This window comes from Elephantulus edwardii, unplaced genomic scaffold (assembly GCF_000299155.1).
Source record: "Elephantulus edwardii isolate Elephantulus edwardi_28Jun2011 unplaced genomic scaffold, EleEdw1.0 scaffold00081, whole genome shotgun sequence".
NCBI classification, from domain to species: domain Eukaryota; kingdom Metazoa; phylum Chordata; class Mammalia; order Macroscelidea; family Macroscelididae; genus Elephantulus; species Elephantulus edwardii.
In genome coordinates this window covers 2,456,350-2,476,117 of record NW_006399831.1, presented here as the reverse complement: position 1 = coordinate 2,476,117, position 19,768 = coordinate 2,456,350, and positions in this window count along the sequence as shown.

Genomic DNA, 19,768 nt, shown 5'->3' with positions numbered 1-19,768 from the left:
CCTCACATCATACTTTAAACTTGGAATTTACACAGTTTACTTAGAAGATTGGCAAAGAGCTCTGGTGACTGAGTGGTAAGAAATTATGCCAATCCAAATGTATGCTGTTTGAATCCACCAGATGCTCTGGAAGCGAAAGATGAGCCGTCTCCTTTCACCTCTGAAAACCTGCTGAAGGGTCAGTTATGAGTTGTTTCCTACCCAAAGGCTCAGTAACAATTGGAAAATTGACAGAGGATGTCAACTGATTTGATGAGGATATGAGTCCCCCCCGGCTGACTGTAAACTTCAAGTGTGAGTATACCTCGTGGAGCCACAAAAAAAAAAAAATCTGCCAACAGACTTCTGCAAGCCCAACAATCCGTGGAACCCAGGTCTATTCTGACACGCATGGAACTGACAAGATGCAACTGGTAATTCAGGAGAGATGCATCATAAGTTACTTACTCAGTGTAAGGAAAGATCTCTTAAGCATGGAGTGTTGACACTTAAATAAACTCATACAAGTGAGGTGATGAACTGTTCTTCAGAATTTACAATCCAGTCCTTCTTTCCACTCTCTTCACACCCCATTCTCTCTTTAGTGCATGGCCAGAGATTCCACAGCTGACTGCCTGCCTGCCAAGCTCCAGAACTTGAAATGCCCTTTCCCCTGTTAGCATCTGTGCTATGTGAAATGGACTGTGGCAAGGAAACACCCTGTCAGTTATTCTAGTCTATAAATACCGATGGAACATGTAAACTCCAAATAGTGATTCACAGTTCAGCGAAAACCATTGGTCTATGTGACACATAATGGCATGGATTTACCTTCAGTGCCAATTTATAGGTGTAGAGGTGTGTGTGTGTGTGTGTGTGTGTGTGTGTGTGTGTGTGTGTTTATGTGTACACACAGGCATGTACTTACTGGACTTACACTGGTAGGGGAAAAGGGTAGCAGATAAGACTGAAAACATAAACCTAGAAATATTTTTAAAAAGCTTTAACCTTGAAGAAGAAGTAAAAGCAGTTTTTGGTGGGATTTTTGCTGTTGTTTTTTAAAGTAAGGGTTAAGTGAGTAATGTAAGTCTTAAGAGAGAAAAAGATATAATGGTTATTTCTCATTTCACTCAAGGATGACCCATGCCTAATATCAACCATTTCATTCAATCCTAGGGTTTTGAGAATCCAGATTGAGGAAATCTTTTCTAGAACAGCAACAAAACTGAAGCTTCAGTTCCCTCACTGTGCAGGCTCTGCCCACATCTGGGAAGGGGCTCCAACACTATAATGACATGTTTACAAGATTTTATAAATTTACAACAGAATAATTTTCAACTTCTTCAAAATATATTTTTATGTTATGATTTAATGAAAGTTTACAAGGCATTATGGTTTTTCATTTAGGTATAGTTGTTCTATAAGATTAATTATCATTATAAAAATGACTGATCTCCCATTAAATCCACATTATCTTTATTTTCATCAACCATAATATGTGTCTATTATCTATTAAGTTATTTTTGTATGATTCCCTTTCCTATGATAGTAACCATACTAGAAAAATTCAACCTGTATGGAAATTTTTCTTTAGCTTCTTTTAACAGTGATGACAAAAGGTCAAATATTATATATTATGTTATTTTAAAGGAAATTGGACATTTATAAGCTTCATATCCATCAAAACTTGGATACATGACTAAAAATATAAACACACATGGTGATGCTGCAAGAAGGTTGGAGGGTTATTTGCAGAAAGCATGACTGCAAAAAGTGGTCCTAGAGACTCAAAGAATGGCCCATGTTTAAATGAATTCTTAGAGAAGGGCATTATAGCTAATTAGAAACTCATAGAAGATTAATAAATTCAGGTAACAACCCAAATGTATATGTGAACCAGAAATAGATGAGATTTATTATTAAGAATATTTTTCCAGCTCAGAAGGCAATCAAATCCAAACACACTACCATCAACTCAATTCTTACTCCTACCAACATACAAAACTACCCTAGAAGGGAGCCAAGCTTGTAATCTTTAAGAAGTAGCTAGCTGGATCTTTCTCTTGCAGGAAGGTAAGTCATCAGTGAGTCACTAGGGCTTTATAGTAGGCAAATGTGGATGAGAAAAAGAGAAGTAAAGAAGGCTGTAGCAAGATGGTGTGCGAAGTGAAAGTAAATGCTTAAGATAATACAGCTGGCTAGTGAGTGGCAAGACAACTATTGGGGTCTTATGACATTCTCAGAGAAATTCCTGCACGAAGGAATCTGGTTCAATTGATAATGGGAACTCACCTGGGCATAATATTATTTTTACTGGAGATATAACATTAGTGAATATCCTGGGAAGTGGAAGGTCAGAGAAGAAAAGAAGATCCTCAACACAACGGATTGATATGGGAACTGTAGCAAGGGCTTGAGTGTGTTTCAGATTGTGGGGATGCTGTAAAATAGTGCAAGGGTTAGATCTATTGTTAGAACTTCTGTGAGTCAGAGAGAGCTCTGTTGGCTTAGTGGATAGAAAATTATGCTACCAAGCCAGAGGTGGGTGCTTTTAATCTGCAGCCCTCAGGCCTGGTTTAAATTGTTTTTTTGTCAAACTTTCTAGGTGGCATAGCACTGGTCTGTCCATTTGCTGTACAGAGGTAACTCTTGGTTGCTGTGATGCTGAACACTGCGAGACTGATGGGTCAAAAGTGGTAATGGTTACCCGTGGTGGGCAGTGTTTGGTGGAGCTCCCAGATTAAAACAAGGTTGTAAGCAGGAGTGGCATCCACTTCCAAAATAGCTTGCCTCCGGAAACTCTATGAACTTAGAGAAATGAAGAGAGTTAAACAAGTTTTCAGGTCTTTCGTTCATAGGGTTACTATGAGTTTAAAGCTCGACGGTACTTAACAATTAGAAGGAGGAAACGGAGAAGCCCTGGTGGAACAGTTGCTCAAAACGTGGTTTTCAACAGAAATTCCTGTGGTTCCAACCTACCAGTTGTTCAAGGGAGAAAACTGTGTACATGGTTTCCATAGAAATTAAGCCATCTGTGATTCTGCCCAGTCTGGTACCATTCTCATAATCTCTGTTAAATACATTATTGAAACTTCTATGTCATGATATCTTGTTGAGAATCTTCTCTTTTGTTTCTATGACCTTCAACTTTATCAAGACCATTGTCTTTCTCCAGGGAGTAGGCACACCTGATATAGCATGTCCAAAGTGCATCTGATGAAGTCTCACCATTCTAATTTAAAAAAAAAAATTTTTTAAATGTCAGTTTTAATTTTTAATATGTTGAATATGGAAATATGTAATCTATATAAGTGAAAATTTTTTTGGGGTCTCCAGTAATTATTTTAAGTACAAATTATTATTTAATACTGGTTTACTTACAAAGTTCATACACATTATTCTTCACATTGGATCTTTCCCACTTCCTTTACTCACTCCTCCCTATACCCATAAAATTGTGTGACTTTATGATTACCCCTCTGCCCATCTCCTCCCATGATCCTACCCTCCCCCACTTAGATCCTCATACACATTTTACTAGTTATCTATTTCTATAATAATGGTCTTGTACAGTATTTGTCCCTATGAGACTGTGTTAGTTTACTTAGCATAATGCTTTCCAGTCCCTCCCGAGTTAGGTAGTGATTTTCAAAATCATGGTTCCTGCATACTGAGAAGTATTGTATCACGTGAACGTAACACAATTTCTCAACCCATTCAATTGTGGTTAGACATTTGGGATTTTTCCATGTTCTTGTGATGGTGAACAATGCCGCTATGAACATTAGCGTACAAGTCTCTGTGTATCAGTTCTAATTTTCTCAGGGTATATTTCAAGCAGTGAAATAGCCGGGTCATATGGGATTTCTATGCTCAGCTTCTTAATAAACCACCAAACTGCCTTCCAGAGTGGTTGTACCATTTTACAATCCCACCAAGTCTATAAGTGTTTCTATCTCTCCATATCCTCGCCAACATCTCTTACTTACCATGCTCATTTTAAAGAAACACTCTGGCTGCTTTTCAATCAAGACAGATTGTGCAGCCCATAGTATATTCAATATTTTTCTCTAATATAAAAATTTAGAGATATCAATTCTTCTTTGGTCTTCTTTACTCATTACCCAAATTCCAAATGTATATGAGGCAGTTGGAAAATACTGTGCCTCAGCCCAGACTCAATTTAGCCCTCACAGTAACATCCTTGCCTTCAGCACCTTAAAGAAGCCTTTTACTTCTGCCAAGAGCACAGTCTAGGAAATACAATAGGATAGTTCTACTCTATCTATGGAATCATTGTGAATTACCCGTATTGTTTAATTTGCTACAGCATTAATGTCTTGGGTATTGCTATGATCCTGGAAGCTATGCAATGACTATTTCAAGAAACAGCAAGGTCACTCATAATGGACAGGTTTTAGTAGATCTTCCAGATTAAGACAGACTAGTAAAAAGGATATGGCAATCTAGTCTTGAAAATTAGTCAATGTAAACCCTTTGGAGTACAACAGTGCATAGTTTGATAGAAGGCTGACAGGTAAGCGTTCAGTTGAAGTCACTGAAAATATAGAGTGGTGGCTACAATGGTCTGGAATATATCAGTAATCATGAAGTTTGTATAAGACTGGACAATATTTTGTCCTGTTACAGATGGGTCACTGGGAACTGACCTTCCAGCACCCAACAGCATCAGCAACACAACAAGAAGGAAAACAAAACAACATAAGCAATAGTGTTTATTTGAAGTAATTCCCTCTTGATAATGACTTATCTAAGATGTATCTTGGATTTATGGTTTTAAATTATTTCTTTCTAATCACATTGGTGGTTCTTTTTTATTTTATTCTAGGTTAGTAAAAATATTATTTCCCAAAAAATGATGTTTAAACAATCTGTAGACAACAATGTTGAACCAGACATATATGTGTAACTTTCTCAATAATCAAGAAAACCTGATTTAGGAAACAAAGTATTGTGTTACAAATTGCATTACCATTGATTTTAGTATCCTTCCACCCATATGAGGGGTTAGATATCTCACATTAAATCAGTTCAGCAAATTCATGTTCATTTCCTAGTGATGAAAGGTCTTGAGAGCATCAGAGATATTTGAATATTTGCTAAAGGCTTTTGAAAAATCCCATTAGCTTAAAGTGCTGACAACATCATGTTCCATCTCATCTCTTAAAAATCTCAAGGAGTGTTATAGTTTGAAAAAATAGCACTGTTTTTTTTTCTTAATTGGGAAAACCCAAGCTTGAAAACTTTCATTTTACTACAATACTCTCTCTCTGCTTACCCTCAGCCATAACATCTATTAATTTCTTTAATATACAAAAGGGGAAAATGTTAAAAATTACTTTTTTGTAGAACTAAGTGGAAATCGAATGAATTTTTATTACCTCTTTAAGATTGTGTTGGGAAAGTAGCATTTTCTTTATATACTTAATAAGTATGCCAATCCTGATAGTTAAAGGAGAATACGGGCTATGCCTTCAGTCGCTTGATAACAACATCTGACATTTTTATATCACAAAGTCTGTTCCATGAATAATCAAAAGTATCTGTATCACATAGAAATAAAAGAGAGGAAAATAAATAGCTTCATCAAAGGATAACTTCCCCACATGGAAACTTTTTAAAATACTGCTAGTGGGGGCAGTCATGACTTTGTGGACAGTTTATGCAAATCTTTTAAAATAAGATTCAACTAGAACAGCAGCCCAGCATTTGAAAGGCTCTTTGAAATACAATGTAACATTATCTCTGGTCTACAGTTGTGGAAAACTATGGATATAAAATTTCTAAATGTTAAAAATAAGTGCATTTTTTTCTAGAAAGTTTTGCCTAGATTACCGTAAAATAATAATTCAATTTGAGCCCTAGTAGATGATTCTAGAAGTGGGTTATGTTTTCTAATCTGTCTAAAGTGCGTATGTATTTTTTGACAATTCTTTAAATGCTTACAAATGTGACTACCCTTTACCACATAAACTATAAACCAGTGACAGTAAGCTTACTTACTAGAAACTTACTTATATAAAACAAGTTGTCTATTAGCAGCTATATTTTTTCTTATTTTTATAGTAAACACCACTATTAAGATTCACTCCCCACAAAGTTTGCCTTTATGTAAAAGCTTGCTAGTTGGTTGTCGTCCTGCTTTGTTCCTGAGTTGGGATAATCAAATTTACAGGAAAAACATATTGGAACCTTAGGCAGTTCCTAGAGCAGCTGAACTGATGGGCCATTAGAACATCTGCTGTCAATAAATGTACACATTTTTGGTATTCCAGCCAATGCAAACTTTTCCTCAATTATTATTAATACGAGAATTAAAGCTTTTACTGTGTTGCAAAGTTAAGAAAATGTTTTGTTTAAATTCTGTAGATTTTCATTTTTCCACTTATGGAGGGGTGTGTGTGTGTGTGTGTGTGTGTGTGTGTGTGTGTGTGTGTTAGCTCTCCAGGTATAGTCCATAGGAAGTTACACTGTTAACCCAAGGCAGTACCTCTCAGGTGGCTCGAATCCACCTGTGTATCTTTATGGGAGAAAAATAGACAATGCCCCACCCGCACTAGTTACAGCCTCTGTAAACCTGTTAGAGGGTCAGCTATGAGTCAATGCTTGCTTGCCTGTGTGACCCAACATCAGTGTATTCAAGGAAAGGGAAAAAGTCCTGGCAGGATGCAGGCAGCAGAGTAAACATATGACTGGAAAATGCCTCAGATGTGAAAAGATTAGACTGAAATGTTATTCTACAGACCATTTAATGCTCTGCTGTTTGCTGATATTAATTTCCTTAATCAGATGTCTTTTCTAAAGAAATAATCTTCTCAACAGAAACTTGAAAATTATGTCTTCCTGGGCTTTGGAAAGAGAATATCTGCTCCCACTTAAAATGATGTAGGGATTTCCCCTATGGCAGACACCGACATGCTGTGTTATGATCTGTTATGGCACAGGCTGAACATATTATAAGGTGTTACCATACAAATGAAAGTTGCTGGTGCTTTAGTGAAAAAAGACGACAATGGCAAGAAAAAAAAAGTATAACAAGTGAAAAGGCACTTATTCCTCATGGACAATGTGGTCTATAGAGTCAGGTCAACTGGTGTCTCTCCTTCACCATGACTCAGACTTGAGTCAGACTGAATAATGGGAAATAAGTTTATATGCTGGGCTGTCACTTGAAGAAAGAGACTATTTCTGGTTTTGTCAATGTTCCCAGACAGACTCGGAGCTCTAGACAGGCAGGCCCTCTGTAAGGTGGAGGGAAATTCTGAGTCCCCTACTTCTAAATTTTCCTTCTGCGTGTTTCCTAGGATACCCTCCAGTCTTGAGACTTTTGATATTCACCAGCCAGAGAGATTATGAATAGCACAAAATATCTCTCAACTTACCCAAAGCAAAAGCAAACATCTTTCTCCCTTTTTCTTGTCATAGTGGACAAATATAGGTTTCAGATTCAGGCCAACTCCCATTTTGTCATGTTCTAGCTGTGTACATTTGGACAAACTATGTAACCTCAGGTGGTGTAGCCTGTCAGGAATTACATCAATTGCACAAAGGCGACGCCTCTCTGAAAATTTGAATCCACCTGCAACTCTGTAGGATAAAGATGGCCAGTCTCTTCCTGTGCGATTTACAGCTTAAGAAAACGTGCTGGAGCTCAGCTAGGAGTGGGTTCCAAGTCGACTCCAATGAGTTGAAACTCAACCTAAATGAAACTCAGTTACTTTCTCTCTAAAATTTGGTTAATTGTGACATATTTTATAGTGTTACTGTGAAAAAAAAAAACCCCAGTATTTGCTAAAGAAACAATCAGAAAACCTTGCCAATGAGACAGGAATTGCTTTAAAAATAACTCCTAATAACTTAAACAACGTCTTGGGAAGGTAAATACACCCTTTTCCTCTCAGCTCCACTTCTTCAGGTGCTTTGCGACTTTATGCTGCTAATTATCATTTATAATTCCTAGGCAACTCTGGTGGCCTAGAAGATAAGGAGTTTGCATTGTCAACCCTAATACTAATAGTTCAAATCTACTAGCTGCTCCTAGGAAGAAATATGGGCAATCTCCTTCAAATCTGTTCATAGCTTCTGAAAATCCATTGGAAGGTCAGTTATGAGATGGCTCAAATTTAATGAATGAGTGAGTGTGGAACATTTACTTTTATCAAATAATGAATTTAATAGTTATAGTCAATAATAACAACACACTAAGTTACTCCTCTGTGATGAGATATCAACAAGCGTGGGGAAATAAGGCAAAGTTTTGTTCTACTCTTAAGTGTTTCCCTACTGCACAAGAAATGACATTTACAACATCAAGTACTCTTTTAACTTTAACCATAAGTTACATTTTTCAACTTTCAACTTCTTAACAAAAACTATTATCAACTTCTTAAATTTTTTTATCCTAGATAATAATTGAATAAAACAGTTGAGGAAATCAGAAATGAGTACATGCAGATTTTTTTCTCCAAGACAATTGCTTAAGTCTAATTAGGTCAGTCATGAAAGGAAGTCAATGTAGGTTTATGTAACTTAATTGGAAAATTTGAAATTAATCTGTTGCTGTAGCTCAGTGTCTAGTTCTCTCTAAAAAAAAAAAAAAACAAACAACAAACAAAAACCCTTGTATTTGGTCAGCTTTGAGGAGTAAAATAGATGATCCATCATGTCAAGTGGAGACACGTTGCGTCCCTTTTGTAATATGTGTCTTCTCAAAACAAACTTAAGATATATTTAACATAGGCAATGTTGTAGATTTAGAGCAAGAAAGGCATATTAGAATATTCCTTTAGATATGAGAAAATATAGCTGAATATAATTGATTGGCCTAGCTTCAGGTGACCATACGAAATTTTTTGTACTGTTTTTCCACAGTCCGAGCCTGGTATTCATACCTAGTATAAATCTTAGTGGGTGAATGCTTTCCAAGATATTTCAAACCTAACCAGCCAGATGGCCATCAACCCAACTCACAGAATGCCGTATGTGCAATGATGACCAATGAATAGGTCAACTTGATTAGGATTTGATTCCCAATTGTTTGGCCTAACACTTATTTAGTTGCCTTTATGGGGCAGTTACCAGTGACCAAGTCAGTTGGAAGAGTAGATTACTTTCTAGAACGAAAATAATGGAATGTGTTTGCCTGGAATAATCTTCCACAAAGCAATCTAAAATATTCAATGGAGCTTATATCAGTGTAAGCTACATATTAAGCTTAATCACTTTTGAGTGAATAGACCTAGAGACACATAGAGAAGAGACAACATGTAAAGTTCTTCTACAAGACTAAAAAGCTAGCAATGACTGTTATTACTAACAAAGAATAAATCACCAGGACTGAGATCCAGATTTGGACTTATGGCCTATAGAAACAAAATTTTTCTTCTTTTTTTTTTTTAAATATTTTTTGTCTGTACTTTCAGATTGGATCCAACTGGTACAGGAGGAGATTGCCCCTCCTTCTCCAGCAGAGAAGCTGGTGGATTTGAATGGGATACCTCTGGTATTACAGTGCAACTTTTTGCCACTAGGCCAACAGAGCCCCATTCTCTTCTATTTTTCAAAACATCCTTATATGTCTTTGTCCCACTTCTTCTAATGAAGCACTAATTCATGACCTCATAAGTCAGCTCATAATCCTCTTGTCATGACACTGCTCATATGAACTTTAAGGCCACTTTATTAATAATTGGTATTAATTATATATTCTATTGGCTACTTTTTGACATACGTTTGGACTACTTAACTTTTCCTTTAAGTCAGATGTGGCTAAGCAACTTACTTTCCATAAAACATGAGTTGAAAAATAAGAACTAGTGCATTGGTTTCTGGATGGTGAAAATGGTTAACTATTTGATTGCTAACACAAAGGTTGGCAATTTGAATCTTCCCAGTACCCTTGAAATCACCTTATAAAGATCATTGCCACTGAAAACCCCATAGAGTAAAATTCTACTTGAATCATTTAGAGTTGCTATAACTTGGAGTCAACTTGATGTCAACTAGTTTGGTTTATTGGTTTTGCATGATTCTTTACCTCTCTGCACTGCTGCAGTGATCACAGATATATGCTGAGATGTGGTCTTCCTCATTCTTTGTTTCTGTATGGCAAAAATAAGCAGAACACTCTTCTAATCGACACTGAGAGGCGGGGCAGGTGTGGAAACCAAACTATTCTATGCAGCCTTTAGGAGCTTTGGTGACATTATTGTTTAGGCATTCTGCTGCTAATAACAAGTTTGGTTTGAACGTCCCAGCAGCTCCACAAGATAAAGACTTAGAAGTCTTCTTCCATAAAGACTTGAGGAAGACTTGGAAACCCACGGAGCAGTTCTGCTTGGTCTTACGGGGTTGAAATGAATGAACTCAGTGGAAGTGAGTTTTTGTTTGTTTGTTTTATACATTTTACCACTAGGACATATTACACAACCAATCAAATGCCATTAAGTAGATTCTGACTCATAGCAACCCTCCCGTAGGTTTCTCATTGACCAAACATGTGTTTTAGAGATGACAAGAAGATAAAATCTCTTCTAGGAAAACTTGGCAGAAGTGGATTAGGAACTTAATTCTGCCATGTGTGAAGTGGAAGAGTATAATGCACAGAAACTTCTGATGTGAGGAAAAAGACAGAAATTCTCTTCAGTGATTTCACATGCAAGCAAGATTCAACTGAAGATTATCCAAAAACAACTGGAACAGCACATCAGCAGAGAACTGCCAGAAGTCCAGGCTGGTTTAGAAGGGGTCATGGAACTAGGGATATTGTAGCTAATGTTAGATGGATCTTAGCTGAAAGCAGGGAATACCAGAGGAATGTATATCTGTGTTTCATTGACCATGCAAAAGCATTTGACTGTGTGGATCATAACAAACTGTGGCTGACTATGAGAAGAATAGGAATCCCAGAACACTTGATCATGCTAATGAGAAACCTATACTTGAACCAAGAGGCAGTTGTCAGAACAGAGCAAGGGAACACTGCATGGTTCAAAATTAGGAAGGGCATACGCGAGGGATGTATCCTATCACCATACCTTTTCAACCTTATGTAGAACAGATTATCCAGGAGGCTGGGCTCTATAAGGAGAAATATGGGATCAAGATTGGTGGAAGATCTATCCACAATCTGCAATATACAGATGATACAACCATACTTGCTGAAACTAAGGAGGATCTGAAGTGCTTGCTGCATAGGGTCAAGGGCTGCAGCCTCCAATATGGATTGAGGCTCAATGTCAAGAAGACAAAGATTCTCACCACTGGGCCAATTGGCAGCATCAGGATGGATGGTGAAGAGATTGAGATTGTTAACAGTTTTAGTTTGCTTGGCTCCACAGTCAACCCTCTTGGCACCAGTAGCCAGGAAATTAAAAGATGCATTGTGGTGGGAAAGTCTGCTGTTAGGGACCTCTCCAAAGTACTGAAGAGCAATGGTATCTCTCTGGAGACTAAGTTGCATCTGGTACAGGTCATGTTCTTTACGATCACTTGTTATGCATCAGAGAGTTGGACAATAACTAAGGAGGATAGAAGGAGACTTGATGCCTTTGAGCTGTGGTGCTGGAGAAGAGTATTGAGGGTACCATGGATTGCTAGGAGAACAATCAGATTCATCCTGAAAAGGGTTAAACTGGGCAGGTCCTTGAAGGCAAGGATTCTGAGACTCCGTCTAACATACTTTGGACATGTTGTAAGGAAGGATTGGTCCTTGGAGAGGGACATCATGCTTGGGAGGGTGGAGGGACAGCACAGGAGGGGAAGGCCCTCTATCAGGTGGATTGATTCAGTGACTGGGGTAATCGGGATGGGTGTATCGGAGACAGTGCGATTGGTACAGGACAGAGCAGAGTTTAGGGCTGTTGTATATAGGGTTGCTATGAGTCACAAGCGACTTGATGGCGCATAACAACAACAACAATAACATTTCTACCTTGTAAGCAATGAATTTACTTTAGAAGGACTTTAGAAGTTATTAATAATTTTATGCATCTTCCCTTTCAAATGTCGGTACTCAGAGGACAAAATTTAACCCTGGGCTGCAGAGAAGTCAGAAGTTACAGTCTTGGGAGTATCTTTTTGTTCATAAGATCTGTCTCCAGATGGAAGACAAGATGACTATTTGGAAGAGATAATAAAGAGAAGTTTTAGATGATCTCTGAATCTCCTTAAAATTCCCATTTTCTCCCACCTTCTCTCCCTTTTTCTTTCCCTGCATTATCCTTGGTTCTTTCCAGAACCATAAGGATCACACTCAGATGATTATTTCTTCAAAAACTATTTGACAGTGAATAACAGTTTCTAAAGTGTGATCAGTTTCAGTTGCATATTTCCTCAGTTGATTACTATAAAATGTTAAACCTAGTGCTGAGAATAATTTTTGTCCAACACTGAATAATTCAGTCACTCAAAGCAGAGTCATTGAAATGCAAAATGTTGGCAGATCCTAGTGGAGTCGAAGTCCAAAAGCAATCCAGAAAACAGATGGCCCCAGGATTAACTTGCTCTGCCAGGATTTCTGGGACATATTTTAATCTTGGTAGTATATAATCTGATCTGTAAAATAAAGGACAAACCTTAGGCCTAACTATTCACCAACTGCATAAAATAATAAAGTCTCATTTTAGTATATTAAAAGAAACAAACTTTCCAATTCTTTTGCCTTTCTCATGCACAGTATTCAACTCAATTTAGTTGTGTTATTTATATGGGTCAGTGAAGAGAAAGTAGTTCTTGGATGGTGTAAGCAGCTGATTCAAATTTAATACAACTGATCAAAAAAACTGGAGAAGTTCATTGACAGGCAAAAATGAGGAAAGGTCTGGTAACCTACTTCCAAAAAATCTTAGCAATTGAAAACTCCATGGAGCACAGCTCTAGTCTGATACATGTGTGGTTGCTACAAATTGGAATTGACTTGATAGAAAGTGGTTTAATGGTTGTTGTTGTTGATTGTTGTTGAGTCAAGCACTACTCAAAGCAACCCTATGAAGAAAAGGCCTGAAAAGAAAAACTGGTTCAGAACGTGAAAAGCTACTCTATTATACTGCTTTCTTCACTATTCCTCTGTGTGATTTCAGGCAAATACCTGAGTCCAAGGTTCACCTAAACCATTATCCATCCATGAACGTCTTTTATTTTTTTAAAGAAAAATACAAATGTCACCATTCTTCCCAGTTTAATACTGAGAACAGAATGCTTACAGATTGCAATGGAAACCAGCCAGTCCAAATTGCTGCCACACTGTAATTGGCATGAGGAATAAAGGGTAATAAAATGCATATATAAACAAGTGCGAGGAAATTGTGTTTATCTGCTTAGAGACATTTTTACTGTTTTCATAACTCTATTTGCAGTATTTTTCATGTAAATATCTTTAAGTATATGTGTGAATTTTTAATGTAGAGATGGAAGGCTGTTGTTTCTCTGATTTTTGTATAAACAGAAATTTAGCATCAGGTTAAATTATTTACATGGGGTTTTTTTTGCATAGGATGCTTTTCTCCCTTTATTATATAAAAAATATTATTACAGAAAAAGCTCTACAAAAAATGAAATGTATTTTGTTAATAACACTATATGATTTTTTTCTGTGTGAAACCTCTAATTCTATGGCGTTTGTGTGTGTGTATGCACAAAACCACACTTTTTCTGATTTTAAAATGGAATTGCTCCTTTTATTCATTTTTAATTGGCTTTTTTTGAGGAAAGCCTCTTTTATTGGATTAATAAAATTCATATAAATTAAATAAGTGTTTTTGCTATTTTCCAGTCATATGCTCTGTGAGAACTTATATCTCATCTGTCTCATTCTCCATACTTCTTGGCTCATAGTAGTTTACTAATAAAATATTTATTGAATGCAAAGACAATACTGAGAATTTGAAATAAGAAATTTCTGAACTATGACATTTATTAAACTTACAAATACAATTTTAAAAGATCCTTTAAAATAATAAAAAAAAATTTAAACTGATTATTTGTTGAAACTGCTCCCTACCTACAACAACAAAACAAAACAAATACAACCAACCAGAACATCAAAATAAAAAATCTACCTCATTGCCATCTAGTGGAACTGAAGCATAGCTGACCCTCTGGTAGGTATTTAATGGTTGTATGGGAAGAAACTACTCATCTTTTTCCCGTGGAACCCACTGGTGGATTCAAACTCCCAGAGTGCGCATGTAGCCTTTGGGTTATCAGCACAATTCCCTACTCACTAGGCCACAGGAGCTCCCAGTGGGTGGGTAAAGTCCATGTAAATATGTGAAGTACATAAAATTATTAAGAATTTAGACCCATTCACATGCTAGTTCTCACTGATCACATTCATGTAATAGCATTACTAACAGGCTAATATGGAAGAGTGAATTTTAATAGGATAGAAATTTAGTATCAAAGCCTTATCATATATGCTTTTGCTCTTACTGCTTGTGAGACAATGGCAAGTCATAATGCCCTTTGTTCCAAAGTAGACTTCTCATCTTTCATCTGAGCAGCTGGTGGATTTGCACCACTGGCCTTTTAGTTTGCAATGTCACACATTACTGACTATGCTATCAGAGTTCTCAGTTTCTGCTCAAAAAACTCATTCATATTGAGTCGGAACTGATTCCCAGCTGACCCATAGCCTTTCAAAGTCTATAAATCACACAGGAGATTGCTCATCTTCCTCCAGGGAGTAGTTGGAGGATTTGAACCGCTTGCCTTGGTTTGAAAGCACAACTTCCCACCCACTAGACCATCAGTACTCCTAAAAAAAGGTGAAAATTCGTGTGTGTCAGAGTGTGTGTGTGCATGTATGAACTCTGTATACTTAGAAACTCCAAATCTTCAAATAGGAGCACAAAATCCTTAGGTTAAGGGGTATATATCCGTCTATGTTTCCAAAAGTGAAGTGAATGTATTAGGCTAATGCATCTACACTCAGTTAAAAAAGTTATAACATGAAAAGCTGTCAAAATAAAATGAGCTTGATGTATTAAGCAGCTCACACTATTGCTTCAGAGGAATGATAAGAAAATGAATATATTGCATATATAACCTATTTGAACTTGAAGTCCGTGATTTCTAAATTCAATTTGAGATCTTAGCTCAAGAGACATCATTTTAAAGAAATATAAATTCAGAAACTTTTCATTTCAGAAAATGAAATGAGGCCGAATTTGGTGGCTAAAAATATGGACATTGAAATATTAAGTTAAAATATGTAAATATGAAAAGAATTTACAGTAATCAATCACAGTTTAACTGTGACGTAATAAAAATTTGAACCACAATTCTCTATGAGATAGCCCTAACTGACACATGACCTATGCTGCACAAAATTCCATGCATTTATCGGGTTTTTTACTTGGAAGGGGTTTCCCAAAATGGAATTTTTTGTGATTTATTTCCTTAAGTAGCCATGCAGTCTTCAGTATAGTCTAAGTAAATACTACTTCCCTAGTAATAGACTACATTATAACTAAAATTGTGGGGGAAATATGGTCTCTTTCTGTGCGATTTGCAGCCTCTGGAAATCTGTAGGGGGTCAGCAATAAGTGGGTTCTGACTCCAAATCATGTAACAATAACAACAACAACAACAACTAAAATGAAACACAACATTTACTGCTTTACATTGTGGTGTATATGAATGAATCCTGAATTCGGTGGCATTTTAGAACTGCATCTCTTTAGGCAATTTAATGGGGATGCTCTCATGCAGCGCTGAGAACTTTGAAGTTAACTCAGTGTTGAGTTTGAGTAAAAGTCAGACATTCTCTCTAAGTGAATTATTGGTTATTAACAAACTGCAATGTGATTAGAAAAGCAAGGATGCAAATAACCTGATTTTAAAATTTACATTACATATGTGATCCATAGTTGAATTTTCAAAGTTCAGATTTTCAAAGGCTATAAATTGCACAGGAGATTGCTTTTCTTCCTCCACGGTTCTGCTGGTGCACTTGAACCATTTGCCTTGGGTTGAAAGCACAATTTCCTACCCACTAGACCATCAACACTCCTAAAAAAAAAGTGATTGTTCATGTGTATCAGTGTGTGTGTCTGTGTCTGTGTATGTGCATGTGTCTGAACGCATGCATGAACTTCTGTATTCTTAGAAATTCTAAATCTTAAAGCAAGAACAATAAGATCTTAGGTTAAGGGTTATGTATCCATCTATGATTCCAAAAGAATAGTAAATATAGTATATATATTAAGCTAACACATCATGTTTCTAAAACTTTGTTAAGGAGCCCTGAGAGTGCAATAGTTAAGTGGTTGGCTAGTAATGCAAAGTTCAGTGGATCAAATCCATCTACATTTCCATGGAAGTACCAGCCTGATTCATCTGCTTGGAAAACTACAGGGTATAATTTTTATTCTGTTTCAAAGAGTCTCTGAGATGAAATAATATTGAGGATGCAAAAGAGCAACAAGATTGTTACAGAGAGTGAATTACTGAGTATGCATATTAACGAGAAGGGCAGACTACACCTCACTTTCTCACTGTGAAGATGGGATAGTGCATCATGGTGTTTGGTGTCTTTGAAGTTCACGGCTCATAAACCAGGACTAACATACAACTGTCCTTTTGGACCCTGTGCTCCCTCTGTCCTGATTTTATCCTGCAGGATATTTACTTTATCCAAATCCAACTTGATTATTTCCTTTGCAATGCACCTCCTGTCTGAATTGTTGTATGTTCTTTATAACCAGTTAATGCTTTTGGCTGCAAACTGAAAGTCCCAGGAATACATTTCCAAAAAATCATTGAGACTGAAAGCCCTATTGACAGCACACAGTTCTATTTGGATCGAAAAGGTGTTACCATGAGTTGGCCAACTGGTGAGCTGAAAGTTCCAGAACAGCTGGTTTGGTTTAATAGTTTGTTTTGGTTTTACATACATTGTACTTAAAATCTACCTCACAGATCTTTATCCCACTGCTTAAGGAACAAAAGCAGGACATGGAGGCACAAGAGTATCTCTCTCAAAGGGTCAGAAGAAGTGAGACTAGCACAGCCCCTCACCATCCCTGAGCAGAAAGCAGATAAAGAGCCACAGCTCAGACCCAAAGTGCCTCTAGAGTCACACCAGCAGCAAGAGTTTAATTTATTTGTTGTTGACTCGCAAGCTTTACTTACAGTTGTGCTAGCAAGAATGGGGTTTATTAGGGAAATAGGTTGGGGAGTGTGAGAGGCAAATATTATCTCACAATGCAAATCCAGGTTTATTCCAGCAGTCCCAAACCAGATTAACAGCAATATAGAATTCTTAAATTAGTAAAAGTCATGGTTTCAGTCCGGCAACACAAATTCAAGAAGCTTCTTGTTTCCCAAATCATCCAGGAAGATTTGTCTCAAAGTAGTTACAAGTCAGCTGCTTTCTTCAATGACCCAGCAAGCCCAGAAAACCCTTTAACTGTAATCTTTATATCAGGGCTTTTCCTGGTTACACTTTACCACAGTTTCTCCACAGCAATGTCACAGTCCCTCCACCACCAGAACCAGAGTATCGTCACCAGGGTCTTGCTCTGACCAGGCCCTTGCACCAGTCTGCCTTAAGTATTGCCATCCAGTGTAGAACACATCCACTGTCTTATCCTAGTGCCACAGCTGTTGATGATTTTCAAGACTATGTGTCTGAAGTTAAGATAGTTGGAGACCCAGAGGGGGTAAGGTAATGGCTAAAAAAAGCAATTTTAGGCTAACACCACACCCACTGACTTTGTATTATGTAGATTTTTCTCCTCAAAGTTAATCCTATTTCTAGCATAACAAGTTACTGAAGAGTACTTGAATGAATGAGTGAATGTAAATACAGTGAACTTGTGAAAACCACAAATAATGCAAGGCACAAACATGTGAGAGAAGGAAAATTCAAATCTTTTCTAACAAAATGAGTGATAGAAAAGTGGTAAGGCTGCACCCTGACTAGAAAAGGAAACTTGTGAGACATAGAAAAACAAGATAGTCCCAATAGTCCCTATAGGAGTTCTGGCTCTTACAGATTTCATTATATAAGACTTAGATCCTTCCCTCTAGGGGTTTATATAGGGAAAAGACATAAGAGTAATATATTCTCTGTTTTCTCTGTGATATCTTTCTACAGCTATTTTTCCAGGACATATTCTTAAGGTAATAAAGTGAGCTATCAAATGAAATTCTGCAAAGAAAGAATGAGCACTATTTTATTTGTAGATGATGATTTAAGATATTTAAGGTCATATTCACAATTACGTGCTATGCATTGGAGAGTTGGACAGTGACTAGGGATGATAGAAAGAGAATTGATGCCTTTGAGCTGTGGTGCTGGAGAAGAGTGTTGAATATACCATGGATTGCTAGGAGAACAAACAGTTTTGTCCTGGAGAAAGTGAAGCCAGAAGGCTCTTGGAGTTAAGGATGCTGAAGCTTCGTCTGACATACTTTGGACATGTTGCAAGGAGGGACTGGTCCTTGGAGAGGGACATCATGTCTGGGAGAGCAGAGGGACGGCACAGGAGAGGAAGATCCTCGATGAGATGGATTGATTCAGTGATTGAGGTGGTGGGAATGAGTGTGTTGGAGATGGCGAGGTTGGCACAGGATAGAACGGCGTTTAGGGCTCTTGTACATAGGATTGCTATGAATCATAAGAGACTCTATGGCACATAACAATAGCAACAACAGGTCATATTAACAGAATCATGGTTGTGTAATACTTTACCAGTTAGGTTGCTAACTTAAAGAATGCTAATTCAAATCTCCCAGCTACTTCATGGGAGAAGGATGAGCTCCTCTGGAAAGATTTGCAGGCATGGAAATATAGTGAAAAGATGGCATGAGTTGGACTCAGCAGCAAATGGGTTTGATAGTATTAATAAAATTCTAATTAATTATTGTTTTTTAGATAGAGCATTTCTCTGAGGAAGTCACTTTATTCTACCTAGCTGGAATGAAGAGTTAAGCTGTTTTCATAATTTAATTTTTTCCCCTCACTGTAACAAATTCTTCCTTACAGTTTCAGTATCCTTAAAAGGATTTATGGAATTAATCCCAAGACCTAGGATCAGATTGGTTAGAATGTAAATTATCTGCAGAATGAGAAAGACATTATGATAGCTTACTATTTCATTATGAGACTGCTGTGACATCAAGGTCAACTTATACATGAAAATGGATTCTTAAGGGGGTAAAATGATCACCCGGTACAAGATATTTTACAGGCTTCTAACACTTTTTGCATTATTTAGATTATATTTCACTTATGAGGACAAGTTTGTAGTAGGTAATTAACTATGTGGAGCTTACATTAAGGATTCATACAATAAAATATTAATGTAAAATATGAATTATTAATATGCTACACATACTGTGTGAGGGAACTCTTTGCATAAGGATGTATATTTACTAATTTCCTTGGGAAATTAACGTGTAAAAGAACAACCCACTTTAACCTTGCCTTACATAGGCCCCTCTCCTGGGACAAATTTGATTAATGAAAGCAGTTATGAAAGGTATTATGCTTTGATGCATGCAATTTAGGTTTTCTAGAAGAAGAAATCAAAGGGAATCTCTTCTGCATATTCACAACAAAATCATCATATTCTTTGAAATGTCTAATTTATTCAACCTTGAGATCTCTTGGCACAAGGATTTGTCAAAATAAAACCAGGGAGAACAATTTTATTTGCATGAACCTTGTCTAGTCACTAGCTATTTTAAAAGAAGTTTAAATAATAACATATTTCATCTGCAGAGAGATTCAGTTTTTAAAATATACCCCCCTCTCTCTCTA